This window comes from Arachis ipaensis, chromosome B2 (genome assembly GCF_059453495.1).
Source record: "Arachis ipaensis isolate K30076 ecotype BB chromosome B2, ASM5945349v1, whole genome shotgun sequence".
NCBI lineage: Eukaryota > Viridiplantae > Streptophyta > Magnoliopsida > Fabales > Fabaceae > Arachis > Arachis ipaensis.
Window position 1 is genome coordinate 12,226,287 of NC_142437.1, and position 13,385 is coordinate 12,239,671.

Consider the following 13,385-nt stretch of genomic DNA (forward strand, 5'->3'; position numbering starts at 1 on the left):
GTACAAAAATAAAAATAATTTAATTCATAAAACTTATACAAAAGAAATGAATACTTTGTTGTGTCAATAGTAATTAACTTTTTTTTTTTCTTTTATTACTGATACTTACGTACTTATTTGATCTCTAAATTAAATCTTAATACACAGGTAAAACTTTTATTAATATTATTATAGATATAATAGATTTAAGGGTAAATTATATTTTTTGTCTCTGAAGTTTGTTAAAAGTTTTAAAAATATTCCTAAGTTTTATTTTATTTCAATTTTGTCCCAAAAATTTTCGATTTGCATCAAATATACACTCGACAGCTAAATTTTCAAAAAATTTAAGACCAATCTAACAATAATGTATGAAAATTATGCTTAATTTGCTTGTGTACTGTTGATGGGTTGTTCTTATAAAATTGTTGTTGAATCGATTTTAAATTTTTTGAAAAATTAGCCATCAGGGATATATTTGATGCAAATCAAAAACTTCTAGAAGAAAATTGAAATAAAATAAAACTTAGGGATATTTTTAAAATTTTTGTCAAACTTTAGGAACAAAAAATATACTTTACCCTAAATTTAAAAATTATATGTGTTTCCAAGTATATGAAGTTTTATATAATAACGATCGATATTGACAATAACTTGTTTTAAAGTCTACATTATTAACGAAAATTCGTCGAAAATCTATCCAAATTGCAAATGGATTTTTCATCGGTAAATAAAAAATTTCCTCTCTTTTTTAAGGTTTGATAGAAAATTCATTGAAAATTTGACTAAAAAATTATAGGTAGAAAACTCGACGATAATTTAACAGTTTTGTCAACCTCTTAATTTTAATTTTAGAAAAAGTTTTGCTGGTAATTTTTTGACGAAAAGAATCAATGAACAAAAATTTATTGATAAGAGTTTTGGATGAAATCCAATTGATAAATTTGTCAGTAATTAATATAAAATTCGTCAATAAAAATAAGAAAATAGCCCGTGAAAAGAATGATTTGATAATAGCCGGTGAAAAGAAAAACAATATATCTTTCTAAGTCATGTTCTTAAATATATCTTTAATTTTTAATTGTCTTTAAGGTTTTTAAAATATTAAATTTATTTAAATTTTTTATCTGTTTAAAAATTAAGAAAATAACAAAAAAAATTATTAAATATTCCTTGAACACATTTTGTAACACCCTACCACATTGAACTTTACACTTAAGTCGTAAAACAGAGGTAGTGTGGTATTACGACCTCTAAAATAAAATGTGTACATATAATAGCAGAAGAATTATAATATGCTAGGAGTCTTGAAGAATAGAGGAATTAAAATCGTGAAATAAAAGCGCAACGCTCAAGAAACGAGTTAACTTGCGTGTTAAGGAAGATATAACCATCAAACATAAAATTATAAAAGTAGGAATAGAGTGCCAAAGATACAAAATAACAAGCTCCTAACTCAACTTGCGAAGTCAAGACTGGCCGGAGAATATTTACACATATATACGTACATATCCAAAACCCAAATGTACATAAACAAAATCTTGTCTCAGTATGGTAAAGGTGCCAGAGGCAATCCTAGAACGCCGACACTCAGATTACAGAGCTTAAAGTATTAAATAGAAGCCATAAAAGGTGGTTTTCTAAGAGTATCTAAATCTGACTTAACTTAACCTTAAATCTAAATCTCATACTGCCATTCCTTCATACCTCCATCTCCATCAATATTTTACAGACAGTTAAATAGATAAAAAGCAAGCAAGAGAAGGTTACAAATACAGCAGGTAACAGTTATACATTTAGCATGGCAAATACACTTAGGCACATCCAGTTAATGCACAAGCAAGTAATTCAAGTAATATGCAGATGATGCATGCCTGTCCTATGACTGATGAGGCTCATCTGTCGGTTATCCAGCCAATCCGACAAGTTCGAAAACCTTAGACTGTCCTTCGACGTGCATCCCCAAGAGTCTATGCATAGTTTTTTATCAAATAATCAATATTGCTCAAGGGGGTTAACATTTCCGGGAATTTATAGTGCCCCAGTTACCCTTACGTCGTAGGGTCAACAGAGTATCGAGTTTTCAACCTAGTACACGTGGTGGCAAGCCACGACACACTTTATCCAGGGAATCTCGTATCTCATATCATTTAATCATTCAAGCCAAGTTTCATGCATAATCATTCATTTGATTATCAAGTCAAGTATCATACATGATCATCTATAATATTTCATAATCAATTCATCACTTTTCATCTTTATTTCACCTCCAAGTTATCCCCATTTCCTAACTTCATCTGATTATCAGGTGTAATACTACTATTCATGACTAAAGGAATGAAAATAGAGGTCTAGAAGTTTGAAATATGATTTAAAAACTAAAAAATCATGTTTGCTGAAACAAGGGCCACACGTACCCGTGGCTCACGCGTGCGCGTAGGTGAAAACTTCGTGTCACGCGTGTACGTGGGTCACGCGTACGCGTGGACATGCTTGTTTGCCTTACGCATACGCATGAGACCAGTCGCGTACGCATCACCAAAATTTCATACCAGGCGTACGCGTGGGCCACGCGTACGCGTGGGCCACGCGTACGCATGGACATGCGTTCTTCAAAAAAAAAAAGAAATTAACAGAAAGCTGCACAATCAGGGAACCACCTGCATATCCACATATTCTTTACCAAATTTTTCAACGGCCATAACTCAATCGTTTTAAATCATTTTTCATCCGTTCTTCGAATGGCATAAACTTCACGAACCCAATTTTCATTTAAAACAAGTTATAATCAATTTGGGATTCCAGAAGGCAAGTTATAGCCGGCCGAAATTCAGCCCAAAACCAAATTTTGCAAACAATTTCAAACCTTATTTTCATTCAATAAATTCCATTCCATTCTTTTCCAATCCTATCAATACCAACTCAAATGCCGACATCATTACTCAATAAATTCTACATCATTTCGTCAACCTCCATTCCATAACATTACACAATTTCTTTTTCATCAAAACCACCAAGCTTTCCTTTATTATACTTGTAACCATATATTCAATAATTCAACAATATATCCTCCTACCAATCATATAGTAACCATTTCCAGCATATACCCCAATCACCAAATCAAACCAAATATATTCACCAATCAAATTACTAAATATTATATATACACCTGCATTCCAACTTATCCTATGGTCATCTAACCTAAGTTTTCACAGAACATTATATATTAAATGCAAGAAACATAAACTATACCTTGGCCGATTTCTGCGTAGCGACCAAAGCAATTTATCCAACACAAACACAGCCACTCAAAATTCAATAAACACTAGGCTCAGCTTCCTCCAAGTTCCAATATCCACAATTTCAAGCTCCAACTATTCATTCACAACCTAATACATATTCATAACATATATATATATATATATATATATATATATATATATATATATATATCCAATTTAATACTCAAAACTCAAATTCAATAAAATTAAAATAGAATTATTGTATCCTCACCTTACCCAAGCTTCATATAAGTAAGAGTGAACGTTTTCCTCAAGCTAATTGGATCCTAAAATATCATAAATCAAAGAAATTCAATATTTCTACTCAATTCTAAAAAATTTGGGGGAAGAGGAGGCTGGGAGTGATTAAACAAGTTACCAATGAAATTGTTCCGGTAGAAATGTAGAGCTCAACGCGGTGGACGCGTGGCCGCAAATGATGCGGCGATCGGAGCTCGGACAGAGAAGTTACGGGGGATTGGAGTTCACCGTAAGGGTTTCAGTGTTTCCTCTCTTCCCTGGATGCATTTCACGTTGCTCCAGCTGAATGAGGAAGAGAAGGGAGTTTGGGTTCATTTAATAAGTTGGTCCGGTTGGATCGACAATTCGGTTTGGGTTTAGTTCAATCGATTCGGTTCGTTCGGTTCAATCTTAAACCGTTTTTTTCGAAATTAGTGTTAAAATTCTCGTTTCGATGAGTTCTATCCTAATTTAATATTATATTCGTATTTCTAATCTTTCTTATTAAAAATTAATTTATTGACTAATTATTTACTAATTTATCATGGTTTACACATTTAATTAATATGTTTTTCAAAAACATTTATAATAATTCATTATTTATTTTATACTTAGATTGTAATTATGAAAAATAGACTCAACTAATCTATCTATTTATTATAACATATTAAAAGAGAGCTCAAAATAATATTATAGTGAATGAATGACATATAAACTTTTATATTTCATATAAAATTACTATATATGTCATCTATAGCAATAATATAGAAAAAATTATCTATTTTAGGCCTACATTTATACTACTATAAAGAATAGCATTTATAGAATCAATTTAGCATTAATCTCATAATTTCACATATTAATTAAATTATTTAATTCAACAAAAAAGCAACAAAAAAAATTTAACTCATAGCAATAGTCTAAATTCTAATATCGCATATCCTATTTAAAGAATAAATTTCATTTTATAAAAATCTATTTGTCTATTTATTAATTTATTTAAAATGTATAAAAAAATTAAATATATAATGACACAATAGATACTTGACATATTAGATAACTTTTAATATTATCACATAAACATTTTAACGAAATTGTCATTTTATAGTTTTTCTATCATCATATTACTATTTTTTAATCTTCTTATTATTAGGTAATGTTTAGTCTTATCTTTTTACTCTATTTTTATTTAGGTTATATTATTTTATATCTTTAATAGTAATATTATTTTTTTTAATAGATATAAATTAGTTAATAAAACTTATTTTATTTTCTCTTTTTATTCTCACTTATATTCATATTTACTATATAAATCAACATTTATTTTATACATATTTTATTTTTCTCACATCATCTTATGTCTTTCAATCTTTTTCTTCTATCATTGCTAATGTTTTACGTGATTATTTGAAAAATTTAGTTAATGATCACGGTTTGTTATTTTAGTTTGCTAAATAATTTTTTTATTATATATTAAGTGATGAACTCCTAAAACACTATAATGTAGTGAATTTTTATAATTTTTTAAGTTTTATTTTGTTATTTATTATCTAATTTTATTTATCAATTATATATTATCTTTGTCATTTATATATTATTTTTTTTAATAATTTATATTTTTTAATATTATTTAATTATAATAATAATGTTAAAAGGTATGATGTCATAATTCATGAATGTTATTTTTAATTATTAAAATATTATATTCATATTTACATTATATCTAATAGTTTTAATCTTGTACTATATAATATTTAAGTTTAATAAATATATATATTAGATGATGAATTTTTTCAAACACTAGAATGTATTATATCTTTAGAATTTTATTTAAATTTAATATTAATTTTTAAGTTTTTTTAAATAATTTTTTATGTATAAAATTAATTAATTTTAATTCCACACAACGTGCAGATTTAAATATAGTTGAATGATTATTAGGAGGCTGTGTCTCATTCCAAAATAAAAATCATATGTTCCTTCTAATCTATTTATTTCTTCCTCTTGCATTCATTTTTCATCCACCATTATTTATATTATTATCTTACAAATTAATATTTTTTTCAGCCTATTGCTTAGCTGCTTCTTATCCTGGCCGGAACTGTGATGGTGGTGAAAAAAGAAATCATTACTTAGGATCATCTTAATCAAACTATACAAAGGTATGTTTGAAGCACATTATGGTAGTTTGTCTCTGAATCTAGTCGTAGCTTATTAAGTTTGGTTCATTGCTTGGGCAAGGATGAAACTTATTGGAAAGAGGGATGTAAATGCTAAAAAAAATGTTATTTCTTCTATATTTAAATATACTTTTATATAACTATCACTACGACTGATAATTCTGCTACAATAATTTAGCTCAAATAACCATTCACAGCAAGAGCAAGAGAAATAAAATACATAATCCATACAGATTATGAATATATATGCATCAAATAGTGAAATAAAAATTGTGTATGCAAATTTGGAATTAAAATGTATAAGAACTTTTTTGTTCGAGTAAAAGAAAAATACTCTTTAAAAAAAATAATACAAAATTTTTATTCCTCTTTCTTTGGTTCACTCTCTTCTTTTTTGATCTCTTCCTCTCTCTAGGTTGTTATATAACAAACTTGGCACTACCTCTATTTTATTCCTAAGTGGCATTCCTCATTTTACATGTCATAATCCTTCAAATGAGCATTTAAAATGCTTAGCAAAGAGTTGGTTCTTTTGGCACTTACAAGGTCTAAGTGCTCTTTATGTTCCTCTTTACTCCGATTATATACGAGAATATCATATCATAAAAAAATATAACCACAAAATGCCTCAAGAATAGTTGAAAAATCCGATTCATGGTAGCCTAAAATATTGAGGGTGCATTCGTAAGCCCAAATAGCATAACTATAAACTCATAGTGACCCATGTGTGTTTTGAAAGCTGTTTTTTAATATCTTCCTCTTTTATGGATCGCCAATCTTAGAGAAATAGATAGCACCATGCAATTCATCTAAAAGTTCATCAATAGTAGAGATCGAAAATTTATCTTTTAATGCAATGGAGTTGAGTGCTCGATAATCAACACAAAAATGCTAGCCTCCATCCTTTTTTTTTTTACTAATAATATTGGGCTAGAGAAAGCCCTTTGGCTATTGCAAATGACTCTCGTGCTAAGCATCTCTTTTACCAATTTCTCCATTTCTTCGTTTTGGAAGTGCAGATATTGGAATGGTCGAACGCTCACAGGTGTTGACCCCGGAATTAGATGGATAGGATGGTCCACCTCACACTACGACAGTAACTGGGTACGTAGGTTCCTCAAATACATTCGAAAAAGTACCGAGAATCTCCTATATGATGTCATCTTCTGTACTCGCCAGTGGGTTATTTTTAGCCTTAGCATTCTCCAAATGAACATGGATCAATGGGTTTGCTATCGTTTAGCTTATTAAATTCTCTGAAGTTAAGACTGGTCTCCTTCAACAACCGTTCACCTTGAAACACAACCCACTTACCTAGGACTTTAAACTTCATGAATAATTCCATGTAATTAATTCTGATGGTGCCTAATTGCATCATCTAATGCACGCCCAAAACCACATCAGCCCCTTCAGATCTAACACATAAGTATCTGCGGCAAAATTATATCATTGTACTGCCAATGCTAGATTCTTACACATCGCTCTACAGTGGATAGAGTCTCCATTACCCACCATTACTTGGAGAACCGGAGTTGGACTGAGTGATAAATTCAGTCTCCTAGCGATCGACCCTTTTACGAAATTATGGGTACCCCCCCCCCCCATCAATGAGAATCATCAAGGGGCCGATTGGTGGTTGTTCCTCACTTTCCTCATCGTCATCGAAATCAAAATCCTCAGCCTCACCCATTTTGGAGCCGTGCATAAATTCTCACAACTTGTCTTCTCCCACTAAGAGCTGCAGTGATGACTTGCAACAGTGGCCTGGGGCGTATTTGTCATCGCAGTAATATCAAAGCCTTTTTTGCCTCCTTGCGCGGATGTCAGCACTAGTAAGTTTCTTAATTGTTGGTGGTGGTTTGGGGGTGGAGGATGCTATCTATGAGTTAATGGTTGAAGGAGTAATGGGAGGGTGAAGGTTTGGGTGGTAGTTTTCTGAGTTGAGAAAATTGGGTTTAGGGTCCGGTGGGGGTGCAAAACGGGTCGATGTCCCAAATAAGGAGTTGGGCCTGCCTCCATTGTTTTTGGTGAGGCCCAAAGTTGCATCATGTTTTTGGTCATGTAACTTGGCAAGAGAAACAACTTGAATATAAGAAGTGGGCCAGGCCAGCAGCAGCTCAAACTTCAGGTGTTCTTGGAGTCCAGTAGTGAATAGGGCCACTATCCACTCTTCACAAGGCCACTATCCACTCTTCACTCAATCCCGTTATTCGGTTGCTCAATTCTTCAAAGTGACACTGATATTCTTCCACAGAACCACCCTACTTCAATTCTTTGAGAGCTGCTCAAGGATCATAGAAAAAGATTCTTACCGAAACGAATGCTCAAGGCATCCAGGAAGGATTCCCAGGTATAAGTAATATTGTCATTGACCCCCCAACGGTACCAAGCATATGTAGCACCCATTAAGTGAAACGATAGTACTCGAATCTGCTGCTTGATCAGAATGTTAAAGATTTCCAAGTACTGTTTTACCCGGAAGACCTAATCCTTCACTCCCTCTCCTTCAAACATTGGAATGTTAGCTACCTTCAGCTTGCATGACCATTGTGACTCTACATTCAAATTGAAAGATCCCGAACTAGAATTCGCCATAATGTCGTTATCGGTGAAACCCAAGTCGTTAATAACACTCTTCGCCTTTAACCCGTCGCAAAGGAGCTTCTCAATCACACGCAGTGACGAGTCGTTCGTTGTCAGTTTTGCTACTGTGTCTCTGTGATTCTCTAGATCGCTCCCACTATGCCGCGGCTCAGCGTTTCCACCTCATGCTTGTTAGAGAGTGTTAATTCTTCCAACCTAGACAAGCGAATTTCTTCGGCCATTGCAGACCCTCAATGAAAGCATCAATGATAATCCTGCTATAACAATTCAGCTCAAACAACAATACACAGCAAGAACATGAGGAACAAAATACGTAACCCAGGCAAAATATGAATATAAATTAAATAGTAAAATAGAAATTGTGTAGGTAAATCTGGAATTAGAATGTATAAGAACTTTCCCTTTTCGAATAAGGAAAAAATACTCCTCAAAGGAAACAATACAAAATTCTTACTCCTCTCTCTATTCACTCTCTTCCTTTTTAATCTCTTCCTCTCTTTAGGTTGTTACATAAAAAATTTGACACTACCTCTATTTTATTTCTCTTTAGCATTCCCTCATTTCACATGTCATAATCCTTCCCTCATACTGGTGGCTTCCTCACACGTTTGCTTCTCTGTTTTGGTATTGGGTTACCTTTCCCAATTATTTCTTCATTATTCTCAGCTTATTTCATTAGGCCTGTAGTAGCAGCTAATGCTAATGAATTCGTATCAATGACTAATATTTTTAATAGGTTCCACACACTCATGTAAAATAGATATTTTTTTAGGAATGTATATTGTTTTATGTATTTGAATGAAAGATATATACAATATCTTTTGTATTTTTCAACTACCGTGCAAATTTTACACATTTCTTTTTAAAACGTTTTCAAATTAAAGGGTTTCTAATAACTTGGTTAATTCATTATATTTCAACTATGATATGATTGAATAATTTTACAGTGCCAAAGAAGAATGTAGATAGAGAAATGGACCAGAGTTATTGAAAAATTTGTGTTGGGTGCCGAAGGTATGTATGATCATATTACTTTTTATTTTTAATGAAGTCCATGCTTAATATTACTATATATGAACGTGTAAATATTTACATAATATTATATTCTTCATCTTATGAGAGTTCGTAAATGTTTTTAGTGGAATATGTCTTGTCCTAGTACCTGTACTGCTATATAAAAATCACATAAAAGTTATTAAGGGCACCAATTATTGAAATAATAATAAAAATAATTAATCAAATTATAATGATAACAAAAAGTACATTTTCTAATCAATACCATAAATAGGGAAATACCATAAATAGGGAACTAAATGTTAGGTATTAGAGTGAACCTAATGGAATAATATAACTAGAATTTGAGAATGAAAAAAATAAAATTGAACAGATTTATTTTAGATAATAATATAAAAATTATGACTAAATAAAAAAATTATAAATTTTAAATTATAAAAAAAATTATAATATTCTTTCAATATGTATAAAAATTACACTCATTACAAAAAAAAACAAAACAAAAATTCAACTAAAAGACATCTATTTTCCTCTCTAGTTAGACTCATTAATTGTTTTTTTTTTTTTTTTTGGAACACACTACGTTTGAGAATTTTTTTAGTTTTTGTGCTACGTTGTTTCTTGTTAGACACTCAAGAAGCTTAAAACAAACACACACACATATAGTGTTGGAAAGTGGTGGTTCACCATAAAATATCAACCTTGGCCATAATTACCATCCTTTACTTCTGAATACAAATCCACCCACAAGGGCCACATTATTACTAGCTTGGCCTCAAAAATCATTAAAAATATCAATAACCTAAACTCATTCAAAAATATCATGCGTTAAACAAGAAGCTGTAAACATAGGTAAACAAGATAAAAGATATAAAATAGCTAAAAAGATTTAAAATAGAAACAATGAAAGTAATTATCACTCATTTTTCAAATCAGCGCTGCCTGATCTCAGCGGAAATCTTTGTGTAACTGAATCAGGACTGATCACACATTAACTTGATGACATTCGTCATCTCTTAAGTACACATGTTTAGGTTCGACAAATACCTAACAACAACCCATGAACAAGAATCAACCCTAATCATTAAATCTAAAAACAAGAATCAAGAATCATAATCATGAAAACTAGAAAACAAAAAACAGCAATCCAAATCAACCTAAATCCACTAAATAGGAATCAAGTTTCAGGAACTTTTAGCAATATTAGGAATCGTAATCATGAAAACTAGAAAATAATAACCAACAATCCAAATTAACCTAAATTCATTGAACATGAATCAGGTTTCAGGAACTTTCAGCAATATCAGGAATCGTAATCATGAAAACTAGAAAATAAAAACCAGCAATCTAAATCAATATGAATCCACTAAACAGGAATCAGGTTTCAGAAACTTTCATCAATAACGGGAATCATGATCATTAAAACTAGAAAAAAGGCCAGCAATTCAAATCAACCTAAATCCACTAAAAAGGAATCAGGTTTCAGGAACTTTCAGCAACATCAGGAATCGTAATCATAAAAACTAAAGACAATAATCAGCAATTAACGTTTAAATCAACTAAACTAAAAACAACTTAAGCACTTTCAGCGATAACCATAAATAGGAAATACATGAGCATTGAACGTGTTACTTACCCCGTGCCGCCATCGGGCCAAATACGCAACTGTGTGGTAGGAGATGGTGGAGGGGCATCAGCTGCTGCCTCACTTCCGTGACTGGACTTTGGGACCCCAGCATCCGTCACTCGAGTCGGCGTTGCCGTGAATGCAGGTTGCTGAGCGGTCGGAGGTGGCGTTGCTGCCATAGATGGAGGCATGTAGTTGGGGTTAGGGACCATGATGAAAGGCTAGTCCACTAAACACGCAACCTGTGACGTCATCGGCATGGTCGGAGTATCGGGAGACGATCCAGAAGTCCCGGTGGTACCGGAAGAAATCCTCCCTCTACCCCGACCACGGCTACGACAATGACCAAAAGCCTAATCCGCAACACTACTGCCTGTCAACATGTCTACAAATAACAATCATCAATGCAACAATTAACACAATTAGACAATTCTAAACACTTCAATAATTCAAGACCTAATGTATTGAATCTAACCTAACTTAATTAACCTAAATCAACTAAGATTAGAAACTTAATCCTAAACTAACTTTGAAACTGATTCAAAATTGAAATTAAAATTCTAACTAAATCTAACCTAAATTAAACTGAAATTAAACAATTAGCAAACAATCTCAGCAACAATTTCTCAACAAGACAGTCATAAACGCATGAAATAACAAAATTAGTAAATTCCAAACACTTGAACAATTCAAAATCTAATGTATTGAATCTAACATAACTTAATCAACTTCAATCAACTAAGATTAGAAATCTAACCCTGAATTAACTTTGAAACGGATTCAAAATTGAAATTGAAATTCTAACTAAACCTAAAGTAAATTAAATTGAAATTAAACAATTAGTAAATAATCTCAATAACAATATCTTAGCAAAATAGTCATTAATGTAGGAAATAACAAAATTTTAGTAAATTTCAAACACTTGAATAATTCAAAACCTAATGTATTGAATCTAATCTAAATTAATCAAACTAAATTACAAACTCTAAACAAATTCAAACTACAAACCCAAGAATCACAATAGCATGCTTAATTACCTATGAACCAAGAAAAATCCTAATAAAAAATAAAAATTATAATTTTGCTCTAAATCAACCTATCAGCAAAAAGTAGTTTAACTAAACCAAATTATGAACGAAAAATTAAAATCTAATTAAACCACAATGAAATTAAGACAGAGAAGATTAAATTGAAAATTGACAAAATTCCAAAACCAACCTCAGAGCAAGAAGAGTAGAGCAACGATGGAGATGGAAGTTACGGCAGTAGGATGGCTCGCCGAAGTGCGCCTCGGTGGAGAGAGTGGCGGATGTCACGGTGCTGGAGGCTTAATGTCGCGGTGGAGAGAGCGTTGAGCAGAGATTCTGACTCACCGAGAACGGTGGAGTGGCGGCAGCAGCGACGGGAGGGGGCAGAGAACCGGCGGCGACGGTGGAGGCAGTGATGAGAGAGAAAGAGAGGGTGGAGATGTAGATAGAGAGAGAGAGAGAGGAGGAAATTCGAAATGAGGGAGACAAAGGTTCACGTTATCATTTAGGGCACATTATTGTCGGAAAAATTCGACAGTAACATTTTTCCATGTGCCCAAAACGCGACGTTTCACTAAACAAGGTTATCATGGATTCACCCGTCGGTAAATCCAACGGTAATGGGGCGCGCTATAAATTTTTTTCCGTCAAATGTTACCGTTGACCTTACCGTTGGAACATCAATTCCGACGATAATATTTGACAGTTACAAATTTATAGCCAAATTTGACAGCAAATTTGACAGCAAACTCACCGATAACATTCGACACTAAATTTGACAGTACTCAATATTTTTTTTTATAGTGTACAGATAGTGCCAAAGCTCTGCCAATAGCTGGAATAGTACTCTTATATATCGTATTACTCCCTATTACCCCAATCAAGCTTAACTTGGTGAGAGATGTTCATTATAGAACATCAAGAAGACAAAGCTTTTTCCATAATCCAAATACCACCACAATTTTCCTTTTAACTTCAAATACACTTCTACCTCTCTAATAAATAGGTTTAATTACTCTATTAATTCTTATTTGCAATTAGGTTCTTATATTTTTTCTTTCAATTGAATCTCTACATTATTTTTAATTATATAATTAGATCATTTCTAGTGTAAAAAATGTTAGAGTTAACTAAATATTTTTTTATAAATTGAAAAAATTTATAATTAAGAATTTAATTATATCTTCGACCACATATTTTTTTAGAGAAATATTTTGTTGATTCTAATATTTTTTACATGAAAAGACCTAATTACGAAATTAAAAGTAATATAGAAATTCAATTGAAAAGAAAAAATATAAGGGCCTAATTAAAAATTTTAATAAAAGTATAGGACTAACAAAATAATTAAACCTTATAAATATTAGAGGACAAAATATACTTTTTATTGTTAACATTTGTGATTTTTTTTTCAAACATATTCTTATATTTA

General features: G+C 31.7%; 1 protein-coding gene and 1 long non-coding RNA gene across 4 annotated transcripts in view; one reads left to right on the top strand and one right to left on the bottom strand.

Moving 5' to 3' along the window:
- LOC107624968 (uncharacterized) overlaps nucleotides 1–13,385 on the top strand; it is a 31,617-nt gene that overhangs the window by 410 nt on the left and 17,822 nt on the right. For 2 of the 3 annotated variants that reach the window (XM_088504832.1, XM_088504833.1), the window contains exons 2-3: nucleotides 5,568–5,662; nucleotides 9,232–9,298. The gene's annotated coding sequence lies outside the window, so the exon portion shown is untranslated. Of the gene's footprint in view, nucleotides 1–5,567; nucleotides 5,663–6,699; nucleotides 6,785–9,231; nucleotides 9,299–13,385 lie in introns of all 3 variants that reach the window. The other variant, XM_021112872.2, reaches the window with a different exon arrangement.
- LOC148573050 (uncharacterized) lies at nucleotides 1,360–3,793 on the bottom strand. The gene is made up of 3 exons (XR_015905287.1): nucleotides 3,640–3,793; nucleotides 3,493–3,547; nucleotides 1,360–3,368 (listed from the first exon to the last, which is right to left on the bottom strand). It is a non-coding gene; the product is annotated as an uncharacterized LOC148573050 (long non-coding RNA).